Raw genomic sequence first — 14,296 nt, 5'->3', positions numbered from 1 at the left:
CTGCAAGTTGCAACTTTTATGGGAACCGGAACGACAGTCCACTGAAATGCATGAAAACTACTGTTTTTTTTCTTCTAATATGTAACAATTACATTGTGAATACGGGTGGGAATAAAGACTGATGTATAAACCTTAAGGGGTGGGATTTCAAACAAACGATTGAAAGAAAACATTAGAAAATAAGCATAGTGTGATGATCACCTCCCCTTGCCTGTCCAATCAGAGTTAGGAGTTTCATGAATTTGAAACATTAGTGGATGGTACTAGCATACAGAAAGGTATAATGGAGGTAGTTTTTAGTTAGTTAGAGAGACGAGAGTCCAGAGAACTCAGGAGACCAGGATGCTGTCCGAGAGCACAGAGAAGTCCCAGACAGAGATGCTGAATTGCTGAACCAATTATGTTGAGAAAATGAATTTAAAAGAAGATCGCGGAAGAATCTCAATGAGGAAGAGAGTGTCAGAGACGGGTGCTACGCAAGCGTCAGTGACAGAGAGGTCATCTGTCCTGTCCTGAATCCCTTCCTGAAGTCTTTGTTTGCCAGACCTTTCCTGGGAGACCCTTTCCAATTCCTAGGCCTGGGAGTTGGTTTCCACACCATACTTGGTAAATATATCTATATCTGTATATGCGCTAATGTACTTTTCTCTCTATCCTCTCTTTCTCTTATGCAGTGTCATTGCAAAGTATAATTGAATGAAAATTTGATTGATTGTTTGAATCTTCCATCCTGTAAGAAACAGAGTTTGTTCTGTACTGTGAAGTGTTTCACATGAATTTAATCTAAGACAAAAAATGTAAAAGACATCCTTACTCTGTTATCATTTCCAAATGTGTAAGTATATTGAAATCTTATGTCATTTCACCATCAACTAGTTCCAACTAATGGTACATTGTCCAGAGGAAAGAACTTTTGATCAGTGAAAGATTAGCTAGGAACTAAAAAGATAACTAATCTAGTGAATTACAAAACATGACCCCAGCAGATATTGCCAATGTGTTGTGAATGAATTTATGGGCCCAGATGAGTCTGTGGTGTAACGCTTTCCTCCTGAGGCACAGCCGGGAGTCTTGTGTAGGATTTACTTACTGCTTTTAAAAACTGAAAAAATTGTAATTTTTATTGCACTCACCCCTGCTACCTGTCACATAACTGCTGTGTGCAGGCACCTGTCCCCCCGGCCAAACGAGCGCTGGGAAGGCTAGAAATCGGACAGTTTGTAAACGCCATTCTCCCCGCCCGGAGCAGGACACGCCCACTCCGAGGCCACGCCCCCTTGCAGATCGTATTGAAAGCGCGCTGATGTGATAGTGCGCTGATAACGCTTTCCTCCTGAGGCACAGCCGGGAGTCTTGTGTAGGATTTACTTACTGCTTTTAAAAACTGAAATTTTTTAAATTTTTATCGCACTCACCCCTGCTACCTGTCACACGACTGCTGTGTGCAGGCACCTGTCCCCCCGGCCAAACAAGCGCTGGGAAGGTTAGAAATCGGACAGTTTGTAAACGCCATTCTCCCCGCCTGGAGCAGGACACGCCCACTCCGAGGCCACGCCCCCTTGCAGATCGTATTTAAAGCGCGCTGATGTGATAGTGCGCTGATAACGCTTTCCTCCTGAGGCACAGCCAGGAGTCTTGTGTAGGATTTACTTACTGCTTTTAAAAACTGAAATTTTTTTAATTTTTATCGCACTCACCCCTGCTACCTGTCACACGACTGCTGTGTGCAGGCACCTGTCCCCCCGGCCAAACGAGCGCTGGGAAGGCTAGAAATTGGACAGTTTGTAAACGCCATTCTCCCCGCCCGGAGCAGGACACGCCCACTCCGAGGCCACGCCCCCTTGCAGATCGTATTTAAAGCGCGCTGATGTGATAGTGCGCTGATAACGCTTTCCTCCTGAGGCACAGCCGGGAGTCTTGTGTAGGATTTACTTACTGCTTTTAAAAACTGAATTTTTTAAAATTTTTATCGCACTCACCCCTGCTACCTGTCACACGACTGCTGTGTGCAGGCACCTGTCCCCCCGGCCAAACGAGCACTGGGAAGGCTAGAAATCGGACAGTTTGTAAACACCATTCTCCCCGCCCGGAGCAGGACACGCCCACTCCGAGGCCACGATCCCTTGCAGATCATATTTAAAGCGCGCTGATGTGATAGTGCGCTGATAACGCTTTCCTCCTGAGGCACAGCCGGGAGTCTTGTGTAGGATTTACTTACTGCTTTTAAAAACTGAAAAAATTGTAATTTTTATCGCACTCACCCTGCTACCTGTCACACGACTGCTGTGTGCAGGCACCTGTCCCCCCGGCCAAATGAGCGCTGGGAAGGCTAGAAATCAGACAGTTTGTAAACGCCATTCTTCCCGCCCGGAGCAGGACATGCCCACTCCGAGGCCACGCCCCTCTAGGATTCCCAGCCTACAAAGATGTGCATGCACAGGAAGCGCAGCGGACAAGCGCAGCGGGCACGACGATTGCGCGCCGAAGGCGCGCAAAAGGCAAGCTCGTCTGCGCTCGTCCGCGCCGAGTCCGGGCCCTGGGCCACCCCCCTGCATCCCAGCCATCATCGCGCAGATGCTACACGCCGGCAACCCTTTATAAATTAAGGCCCCCCGCCAACACTTGCACTCAGCATTCCCTTCAAGCCATGGACCTACCATCAACCTGCCCTACTTGCTCTGCACCTCTCAAACCTAACCCGTGCTCAACGGCCACACATGAATTCTATATGTTCCGACTAAACTGCCACTCATTGCCCAAGCATAGCGCCGAAATGGCCTTATTGATAGAGGAATATACCCCGGACATATTGTTCCTTACGGAAACCTGGCTCACCAGTAATTCTAACCCGGCGATAGCAGAGGCCCTCCCCACTGGCTATCAAATCACATGGCAAGACCGGCCAAAAGGGAGAGGAGGAGGCCTTGCTATTATCCATAAGGAACAATATCACTGCCGAGTCTCTTCTGAGACCATCTCGGACTGCAAGAGCATCGGTTTTAACTTCAACCTCTCTCCCAACATCTGCTTTTCAGGCACCCTTATCTATCGCCCGCCCGGCCTCCCGAAGCAGTTCCTTGAAACACTGCCATCTAGTGTGGCCAATAGAGTCAGTACCTCTTCTAACTTCACCGTGTTAGGTGACTTGAACTTCCATTTTGACTCCCCCTCGGACCACACAGCCGCCATCTTACTAGAGGATCTAGCAGCCCTACAACTCACCCAACTTGTCCCCTCCCCTACTCATGCAAAAGGCCACTTACTGGATCCAATTTTCACGAACTGTCCTGACATCACAGTGGACCCAGGCATTCCCTTGCCCTGGACCAACCACTTTTTAATCCCCTTCAAATGGACCACGCTTAAAATCTCTCCACCTGCCCCCACCACTAGACTCAGGCGAGCCTGGCCGCGCCAAGAGGTTGACAACTGGTGCATCAAACTTGCCAGCTCACAACCAGAGATACAGGAGGATCCTGCCCTAGCTAATCAGGCCTATATCAACTGGATCACTCACACTCTTGACTCCACTCTCCCAATGAGCAAGACTGTATTGAAGCGGCCCCACAAAACCGCCCCATTGTATACACAGTCTCTTAGGGAAAAAAAGCGTCTCTGTAGAAGGGCGGAAAGACGCTGGCGTCTAGACAACTCGGCAGACAACAAAACCCGGACCGTGAAACCATTAACGAGTATAAAACCCAAATAAAAGCAGCTCAGTCGACGTATTTCGCCGACAAAATCTTGAAGGCTAAATCTAAACCCAGAGAGATCTTCCAGATCATTAAAAAGCTAACGAACCCATCCCCTGCGGTGCATGTCGAGAAATCTGTCACCCAATGCAATAACATTGCCGAATTCTTTTATCAGAAAATTAACAAAATCTATTCAGCTTTTTCTTCCCCAAACATCAGCTCATCTAATCAACCTAATATCCTCCCTAGCCCGCCACACCCCCCTACTCCACACAGCTTAACCCACTTCCCCCCACTGAATCTTTCCACCTTGGAGTCACTAGCTCTCAGTGTCAAATCAGGTTCTCCGGTCGACTCTGCCCCTCCTGACATCCTAATGGCAGCATCCCAGACCACCTTGCCCGTCATCAGGGAGGTACTAAACACTTCCATCTCCTCTAGCACTGTTCCAACCGCCTGGAAACAAGCCATGGTTAGGTCATTGATCAAGAAACCCAATCTGGACCCGTCTGACTTTGCTAACTATCGCCCTATTTCTCTGCTCCCTTGGTTGAGCAAGGTTCTGGAGAAATATGTGAACCAACAGTTAGTGAACTTTCTAGAAGACCATAACATACTGGATCCTACTCAGACGGGCTTCAGACCTAAGCACGGGACTGAGACCGCTCTCCTCATGGTTATAGAGGAAACGAGAAAAATCTTGGATCAAGGAGGATCAGTGGCAGTGATCCTCCTTGATCTAAGTGCGGCATTTGACACGGTCAGTCATGACACCTTACTGAGCCGCCTGTCCTGTGCGGGGATTAAGGATAAAGCCTGGGCATGGTTTAAATCCTTCCTGGAGAACAGATCCTTCAGGGTTTTTGATGGCGAATCCATCTCCACCAGCAGACCTCTAAATTGTGGTGTTCCTCAGGGCTCCTCTCTAAGCCCAGCACTATTCAACCTATATATGAGACCGCTGGCTAGTGTCGTCCGCCGATTTGGAGTCAAGATCATCTCATACGCGGACGACATGCAGCTGGTGGTCTCACTGGCGCAGGAGGCATGCCGAACTGCGCCAGGCGGGCTTAGAGAATGCCTGGAGGAAGTGAGGAACTGGATGTCGTCATCATCCCTGAAACTGAACGGGGACAAAACTGAGCTGATGCTCTTGGGACCTTCAGAACCGGCCCTTCCCCCTCCCTATGGCCCCCATGTCTAGGTCCCCCTCCAACTCCTAAAAACACCATCAAATGCCTCGGAGTGTGGCTGGACAGTTCTCTATCTTTCAATGTCCAAGCCACAAAACTTTCAGCCACCTGTTTTGGCATCATGAGAGTGCTAAATAAAATCTTTCCCCTCCTTCCTATGGAAGCCAAACAGGCAGCCATTCAAGGTCTCATTCATTCACGCCTTGATTTTAACAACGCACTCTATCTGGGCGCACCAGAATACACCCTTCGCAGGCTACAGACTGTACAGAACTGCGCAGCTCGCGTTCTACTCAAAATCCCTCGTAGACACTCAGTGAGGACCGGACTGACTAGCCTTGACTGGCTTCCAGTTCGGCAGAGAGTTTTGTTTAAGGCGCTATGCATAGCCCATCAAGACTTCTGGGACATGGGACCCATCATCACCCGTGATCTGGTCACCTACTACACCCCAAACCGAAGTCTTCGTTCCAGCCAGACTCTCTTGGCAGTGGTTCCAAGAATAAAAAGATCTAGAGCCAGCGGAAGGACGTTCACTTACAACGCGTCCAAGACTTGGAACACTCTGCCACTCCATCTTAGAGCCATCCCGAACCTCACTGTGTTCCGCAAGCAACTCAAGACTTACTTATTCACATCCGTCTACTAACTGCTGTTCCTCCCACCTGTTCTCAGTAGGTCATGGTTATCCCAGCGCTTGGACGCCCTCGGGCAACAACTGCGCTCTATAAATTCTCAAGTTTACAAGTTTACATTATCTGTTGCTGGTAACCCGCTGGATCAGTTTTCTGGTAGCAGAGCTAAGGTTATTATTGACTAGTTTGGTGATGAATATAGATTTTTTTTAATTGTTTGTATATATTTGTTTTATGTTGTCCAGAATTCCCGGGGATATTGAATGGCCGGTGGCGATAGAAACCACACTGTAGTGAGGTCACTCATCTGTTGGAATAACACTGATAAGATAGGTAGGGCTGGCAGTGTTGAACTATGGACTATTTCTTGTGAAAAGAAGAGTGAGCTGAAGGTTTTACTTACAAGTGAAAGAATAATCTATCCTTTGATTTAGTGAAGCAGAAAGAGTAGTGATTATTCATATGTTGTCTTTAATGGATTTAATTTAAGAGAAATAAAGAAAAGAAGTTTTACGCAGGGTCGTTTGAAGGAGGTTGCACTGACGTCACAGTGAGCCGCGCTGGGATTGGTAGAAATAGTGGGTATGTGACAAACGCAGATTGTAAAGGAGTGGTCAGTAATAAGGAGCAGAACTGACGTTATTCAAAAGGCCGCGCTAGCATTGGACAGATTACGAGCGTGACTTGAAGCCTGATTGGAAGCCTGAATAAGAACAAAATTTTGATTGGCTAGTAAAATTTGTATGCTCGTTTCACATTTGCCTGTCAGTGCGAGGAGCCCTGTCAGGAGAAATCGAGATTTTGTGGATTATATTTTTATTCAGTGTCTAGAAAAATGTACGTGTGTAAAGAGGAAAAAGTCATTTATTCAGAAAATGTAGAACTTCTTCAAGAAAGATAAACCCGTTTTGACTAGGGAGGGAATTTCTATTCTGCCACCTAAAACGCCTGCTTCATTTATGATGATGGAGAGAGGTTATCATACATGTGTATGGATGGAGAATTGGATGGAATACACAAAAGATGATGGTGTTCTAGCTTTTCCGGAGCATGGTACTTTTAATGAAAGAATTTTACACAATTTGAGAATGCGGATGTATGAATTGGAGCCAAGACCTAGATTAACTCAGTATGAAGCATTAGAAGAATGGGAGACTGAGTCATTTGAGAGGAAAGCGGTCGAAGGGGAACATTTTCAGGATATTATACCAGAAGTATGCATGGGACATGTGAAGAACAAATGAAACAGTGGAGAAGACAATAGTATCAGAAGGGTTGTGTCCTGTATTGATGGCTGAAGAACAAACAGGGAGTAAGTGTAAAGTGAAATCAAAACATTTGAGTGCAACTGGGTATGAGAATCAGAGGATGAGTTATTAGAGGACATTTTGAATAAAATCCCTCCACTGTATCAAGAGGGACCAAGTAAAGTTATCCCAAGTGCTCCAGTATTAGGAACCCCATTGATTCTACAGATTATACATGACTCAACAGGTAATAGAGTACTTTATGATAAAGAAAAAGAAACTTTGAATAAAAATAGAGAAGAATTAGTACAGAAAATAACCCAATTACATGTGAATCCTGAAGCATTGACAATACCCGTAACTGTAGGTCCTGTTGTTCCTTTGTATGGTAATAAGGTAAATTGTCCGAATCCACAAGTTGCAGCAACTCCTTTAAATAATTCCAGAAAAGAAATCATAATAACTGATGACCAAGTCAGTGAGTGTGATTCAGTAATTTCAATAATGGATCTACCAATATTAGATAATGTGAGCGAAACCCCTAAAAGAGTTATACCTAACAGTTCAAAGGAAGGAAGGACAGTGACATCCTCAGGGATAAGGAGTGCCACATCAGTACCCGCAGAAGACCAAGAGAGATGGGCCCAAGGGAATGAAAAACAGAGTTCACCTATTAGTTATTTACAAATTGAAAGTAGAATTGGAAGAATTGATTGCTGGAAATGTGGAAATAGATAGACTAAACACTTATGATGAAGGAGAATTGTTGTGTGTATGCAGGAGCATAACCAGAAATGCAAGGCTGTTTCATGAGAAATTGACAGAATTATCCTCTGAAATGGGAATAGATATAGGGAGATCAAAGGCATTACAGAAGCCATACCGAGTGGAGTTTACTGACAAGGATTTGGAATATATGAATGTGTCTGGAAGAAAGTTACAAGTGAAGGAGTTGTTGAATATCTTGCAGAAATGGGGAGACATTAATAAGTGGAGAGTGAGATAGCAAAATAAATAGGAAGAAGCACAGGCAAAGGAAGCATCTACTACATATCTAATGAACGAAACAGGGAAAGTAGAAAGATTGTGTCCTATGAGGGAGATACCTGGCGGAGGATACATGCATGTTCCATGGACTCGACAGGATATTTTGTCATTTACAAATGAGTTCCCAAAGTTGAGATAGAAACCAGTTGAATGGTATAAGCAAGTTGAAAGATGTGTTGAAGTGTCGAAGGTTTTGTTGAAAGATTTAGATGGTTTATTTGGCATAGCGGTGCCTACAGATTTGTGGACAGAATGTAAGATCACAGTTGATTGGCCTATCGAAAAATATCCGAGAGATTGAAAAACAGGAGCACCGTCAGATGATGTGATGAAGAAATATCATCAAATAATCAAATTTTTCAAAAGAAAGATACCTCCAAAAGAAACAGATTGGATAACAATAGAAAGAATTAGTCAGGAACCAAATGAATCTGTTCATGCCTATTACGAAAGGTTATTGCAGGTATTTAAGCAGTGCAGTGGATTTGAAAGCATTGGAGATAAGGATATGGGACCAGAAATTAGTCAGATGATCAACAGTATAAGGTTTGTTGGCAAAGTAAGACCTTAGATGAGATATGAAAGAATGCTAAGTATTGTGGGGATGATATTGAGGATTGACATAAGAAATTGAAAGAAAAGATGATGTAAGCACAAGTGAAGTTGGCAGAGTAGCAAGTCATAAACTTAGATGGCCAAACCAGTGGACAGACTAGGGAACAGAGTCAGAGTGATAATGTGGCAAGTAATGGTAAACAAAAGGGACAAATGAGCAGAGAGGATGCAAAGAAAAACTTTCCTTGTCATGGATGCGGAAAGCTTGGACATTGGATAAACGAGTATAAAAATATCCAGAATAATATTGGGCCAAATCCAAACTTAAATCCATAGATGCAGAACAAGGGATTTGTGAATCAACCACAGTAGGTAGGTAATCAGAAGTATCAGTTGCCACCTGCCCTTATGCCAAATTATGTGAATCAGGCACGGTACAGTGAGGGAGACGGATTTCCAGGAAGCGTTAAGAAAAATTCTGTGGTATTGCAATATTTTTTTCAGAATAATTCTGAGGAAGAAGTATATATGCAATGATGGTGCCTGAGGGGGGAGGAAGAGGAATGCGTACTTGGTGCATCCTTTGCAGGTTATCAGTCAGGTCCATTTGTAGATGGGAAAGTCGAAGGTAATGACATCACTTTTCTATTGGATACTTGTGCTACTCGCTCTACTGTGAGAACAGCAGACATCCCAAACCTACCCCTCTCGGGAGACTCAATCCAAGTGGTTGGAGTTACCAATCAGCAGATCAGAACCACAAATACAAAGCCTATGGAGGTACAAATTGGAACCTTCAAAGATATGCACAAGTTTGTAGTTATCGATTCAAGTCCAGTGAATATGTTAGGCAGAGAACTTTTGTGCAAAATAAATTGCACAATTTATTGTACACTGGATGGTGTTGCTTTCCAAACTCCTGTTGAAGACATGATTTATAAAATAATGCTAGCTAAGCAAGGTACAGAAGTTGACAAGATGTACTCATTAATGACAGAAAATGACTTACTTGAAGAGCTGAAGCCACAGTAAATCTAGAAGTATGGGATTTCACAGAAAAATAAATAGGTCTAATTACAAATATAGACCCAGTGAAAGTGACCATGAAAGGAGGTGCAGTTTATCCAAACACTCGACAATACAAACTGAGTCCAGAAGTTAAAGCAGGAGTAGCTTCCGAAATTGATCAAATGATTTAATTAGGCATTCTAAAAGAAATAATGAGCAGTCCTTGTAACTCACCTATAATAAGTCTTAAAAACCTAGTGGGAAGTACAGGATAGTGCAAGATTTAAGGAAAATCAATAAAATTGTAATACCATGTTGTCCAGTGTTGCCAAATCCAGCAGTGATTTTGTATTAGATACCTTGGAATGCTGGCTGGTTCACTATAATTGATTTGTGTCAAGCATTTTTCTCGATTCCTTTACACCCTGATAGTCAATATCGTTTTGCCTTTACATTTGAGGATCGTATTTTAGCATGGAATCGCGTTCCTCAAGGGTACACTGAAAGTCCATCTATTTTTAATCAGAGTTTGAAAAAGTGTCTAGAAAAGTTAGTTAGTCATTCTAGGAGCAGAAAATATGACAGTAATCAGATCTACAATGATGAACCCAGCCGCACTATTACCAGATTCCAAATGTAAAGAAGTAAAAGATGAGGTAGAACAAGACTGCTTAGATGTTACTGTTGTGTAGCATTTTAGAATTCAGGCGTAATTTACAGATTCATGCCCTTATATAGGTATAATTCACGTTGCCCTTATATAGGCATAGAAATCATACCCATATTCAGACATAACCCATCCAGTTCAAATACAGGCATGGCTCCTTCCACTTGTTCCGAAAATCCACAACGATTTCTTTGAAAACTCGGCTTCAGCAGTCAGGGACATCCCCTGGCTTGAATATTGATTTGTTCTAGAAATCATGGAGTTTTCAAAGAACTACCATTCCCTTGGGGTTCTTTGATGATGTTATTATGTCCGACTTTACGCCAAACAAGGCACCTTCAAGGTATAAATATGCCTACACTTGCCCTAGCAAACACACGGTGTTTCGGAGCAGCTCGACTATCTACTTGCCCGACGCAGCTCGCTACAGCAAGTGCCGAAGGAAGCCGACCCTCCAGCTGACGCACTGATCGAGAAGCTGTCCTTTCTCTCGCTGAGAATTCAGCTCCAGTGTTTCCAAGCTCCCCTCGTGGGGTGTTGGGAAATCGAGTCCCAAGACAGAGATACCAGACCTCCTTCATTCTAAAACCAAGGTACGGAGCTGATTAGACCCTAAGAGAAATCTTGGATAGATTCTTGGCAAAGAAAAACTAAACCTATGCTACACCTCACTTACTTCTTCCCGCGTACTAGACTTAAGTTAGGCACATTGGGGTAGGCGTATTATAGAAGCACCAGTTGAGTACTTTTAGCATTTGTTATTTATGTATGTATTTATCTATGGTTTAGAAACCATACAATGCTTTTATAGTATTATTTCATAATACTCTTCTTACTGTACACATTATATTTTGCTACCAGTATTACGATTGTAGCAGTTCACTTTACTTGCATGAGAAAGAAGACTGTTCAATAAACCCTTTTATTGAAAACGCCCGTCTCTCTATTTCTCTGCACCTCTGATGAAACGAAGCATGCACGATTGACTGAGTAAAATATCTTTCTATTGTTTCCACGACTCTGAAGATCAGTTTTATTCTTGGGGAAACAAAGTTGTCATGGTTATGCGGTTGTCAGAAACTAATCCCTTCTTGTGTATTTGAGAAGTGTCTAGTGACCTCTGAGCTAGCTGGCACTCACAATTAAGTCTAATATATTTGATAGAGACCTAGTCAACCTAAGTCCTACGTCAAATCTATAGGATATGTTATTACAATGCGCAGAGCCTATTGGGAATATAGGAACTACACTACATTACCGACATGTGCCCCAAACCACATCCTGACATAAAAGAAGAACCACTGAAAGAACCAGAACACAAATTATTCGTTGATGGTTCCTTCCTTAGGCTTGAGGAAGGTGGACTGAGTGAAGTCTATGCTGTATGCAAATTAACTGGAGTTGTGGAAGCATCTTGTTTACCTAGAGTAAAATCTGCACAAGTAGCTGAATTGATAGCCTTAACAAAGGCATGTAAAATTGGGAAAAATTGGAGAGTGACCATATTTACTGATAGCCAATATGGTTACAGGGTAGTGCATGATTATGGCCAATTGTGGTTTCAAAGGGGATACATGAATTCCTCAGGATCCCCTATTAGAAATGGAAAATGTGTGAAAGAATTACTATAAGCAATACAATTGCCAAAATAAATAGCAGTGGTTAAGTGTGCTGCTCATCAGTCAGGAAATTACAAAATCAAAGCTGGTAATCGTCCATAAATAGGTAAATGGAAACTAGTGAACTCAGCTGCCAACTTATGTAATTTTCAGTTTTTGAAATGTGGGAGGAGGTGAGACAGGTGCAGGAACATGTGGAAGAAAGTGAAAGAGAAAATTGGATAAAACAGGGTTGCGAATGAAGAGAAGCAGTTGATGTGTGGGTGTACCATGATGGCAGACCAGCTATGCCAGATTGTTTACTCTCACAAATGGCAAGAATGTACCATGGAGACACACATGTAGGCAGGGATGCAATGATTTTAATTCCATACAAGATTGGTATAATCCAAGATTTAGGGCCGTCGCAGAGAGTCTTTGCAAGAGATGTTTAACCTGTCAGCAGATAAACCCAGGACGAAAGACAGTGGTCAGTTGAGGAAAAATTGGAAAAGCAGACGGACCATTTGTGAGGTTACAATTCGATTTCATAACATTACCACCATGCAGGGGGTTGAGGTACATCCTTGGGATTGTTTGCTTGTTTTCACAGTGGGTGGAGGCATACCCTACAAGAAGAAATGACAACATAACTGTTGCCAGGTTATTGCTGGGGGAACTCATCCCTAGATTTGGCTTTCCATTAACTTTGGAATCAGATAGAGGAACTCACTTTAACAATGAAATAATTTGAATAATCTGTGAAACATTTAAGATTGAACAAAAACTGCACTATGCATACCACCCAGAGGCTTCTGGAGTGGTGGAACAATTGAATGGCACAATAAAATCAAGACTGGCAAAGATGTGTACCTCCACTTCAATTAATTGGCCAGATGCATTGCATCTTGTTCTGATGGGACTCAGAAGTATTCCTGACAGGAAAACAGGGTTGAGTCCCCATGAAATTATCATGGGAAAAGCAATTAGACAGGCATTTATACCAGGACATAGATTGTTGAGTATAACTGATGATCTGGTACTAGATTATTACAAAGGATTGGCTGACCTAGTACATTCTATCTCTCACCAGGTTGGAGAAAACGCAGTGACCAGGCAGCCGGATCAAGCTCATGATTTGAGTCCTGGAGATTGGGTGGTGATAAAGAACCACACCAGAGAGTCGTGCCTAGCACCAAGGTGGGATGAGCCATGGCAAGCCATACTGGTTACAACCACAGCAGTGAAGTGTGCAGGTTTACCAAACTGGGATAATGCTAGTCATACAAAAAAGGTACCGGACGCTGATGAAGAAAGACCACAACTAACACAAACAGTTGAGGCTGCTGAAGGTTGTACTGTCGAAGAGCATGGAATGAGAGAGTCCAGAGAGTTCAACAACGTACAACTAAGCACAAGTCGGGAGGGCTGGGTCCCAATAGTTGACATATCGAAGGTCTACATCAAAACACTGAGAAGGACAAGGTTAGAAGAACAGGAGAATAGTGAGGACGAGATAGGTATAGAAGGAATTGAACAAAGAAGCTGAAAATTCTGAGCAGGACCAGAGAGGGACATAAAAACATACCCAGACAAGTAAAGAAATCGAAAGACCTGAGCAAGGACAGACTGGTGTTGAAGAACACGTTCAGGCAGCAAAAGACAAAGGTACAATAAGACCTGAACTGGACCAATTAGGAATAGAAGAGCAAGTTTAGGATGAAGAAGAAAAATTACAGTCTGAGAGAATACCACAACAGGAACAGGTAGAAGCAGATGAACAAGTTCAGACTGAGAAAGCAACACAAACCAGTCCTGAACAAGGAAAGGTAGAGAGAGACTCAGAAAAGGAAGAAAATCAAGTTGTGCCACAACGTAACGAAAATAAAAGGGCTCTTGAAAGAGACCAGGAAAGTGAAAGTGCAGTGCAAATCAAAAGGTTCAGAGAACCGTTCCACTCCAACTGCCCCGTGGTACACGGATGAATTAAAAACGCAAAAACAACATAACAGGAATTGCGAAAGGCATTGGAGGAAAACGTATGATATGGCAAGTAAAACCCGCTACAAAGAATCACTGACTGTTTATAAAGCAATGATTGCAAAGGCCAAAAAATCATTCTACTCAGACCAAATTGAGCAAGCCAAGCACTCCAGCAAACAACTATACGAGATTACCAAAACCTTGTCAGGCAACGTTCCTGACTTGATTCCACCCCCTTCCCAAGCAATGTGCGATGCGCTGGCCAAATTCTTCTTTGCTAAAGTGGATGATATCTACCAAGCTTTTAACTCTAATTCTACTACATTGAATCCCTCTCCTTCCAACATACATTCAGCCACTGCCTTTGCCAGCTTTAAACCTCTAACGAATGATCATATAAAAACCATTGTCTCCACAATTAAAACAGGTTCGGCACTGGACCCCTGCCCTTTCTCTGTCCTTCCTCCTGTGATGGATTCCATCATACCGTTCATTACACAATTGTGTAACTCTATTCTGAGCTCAGGGAAATATCCTAACTTACTAAAAAATACACTACTGAAACCCCTTTTAAAGAAACCAATTCTTGATAAAAACCAAACTAAAAAATTACAGGCCTATAGCTAGCCTCCCTTTCATATCTAAAGTGGCCGAAAAAGCTATGAATA

Source organism: Lissotriton vulgaris, chromosome 4_1 (genome assembly GCF_964263255.1).
Source record: "Lissotriton vulgaris chromosome 4_1, aLisVul1.2, whole genome shotgun sequence".
NCBI lineage: Eukaryota > Metazoa > Chordata > Amphibia > Caudata > Salamandridae > Lissotriton > Lissotriton vulgaris.
This window is presented reverse-complemented; position numbering follows the sequence as displayed.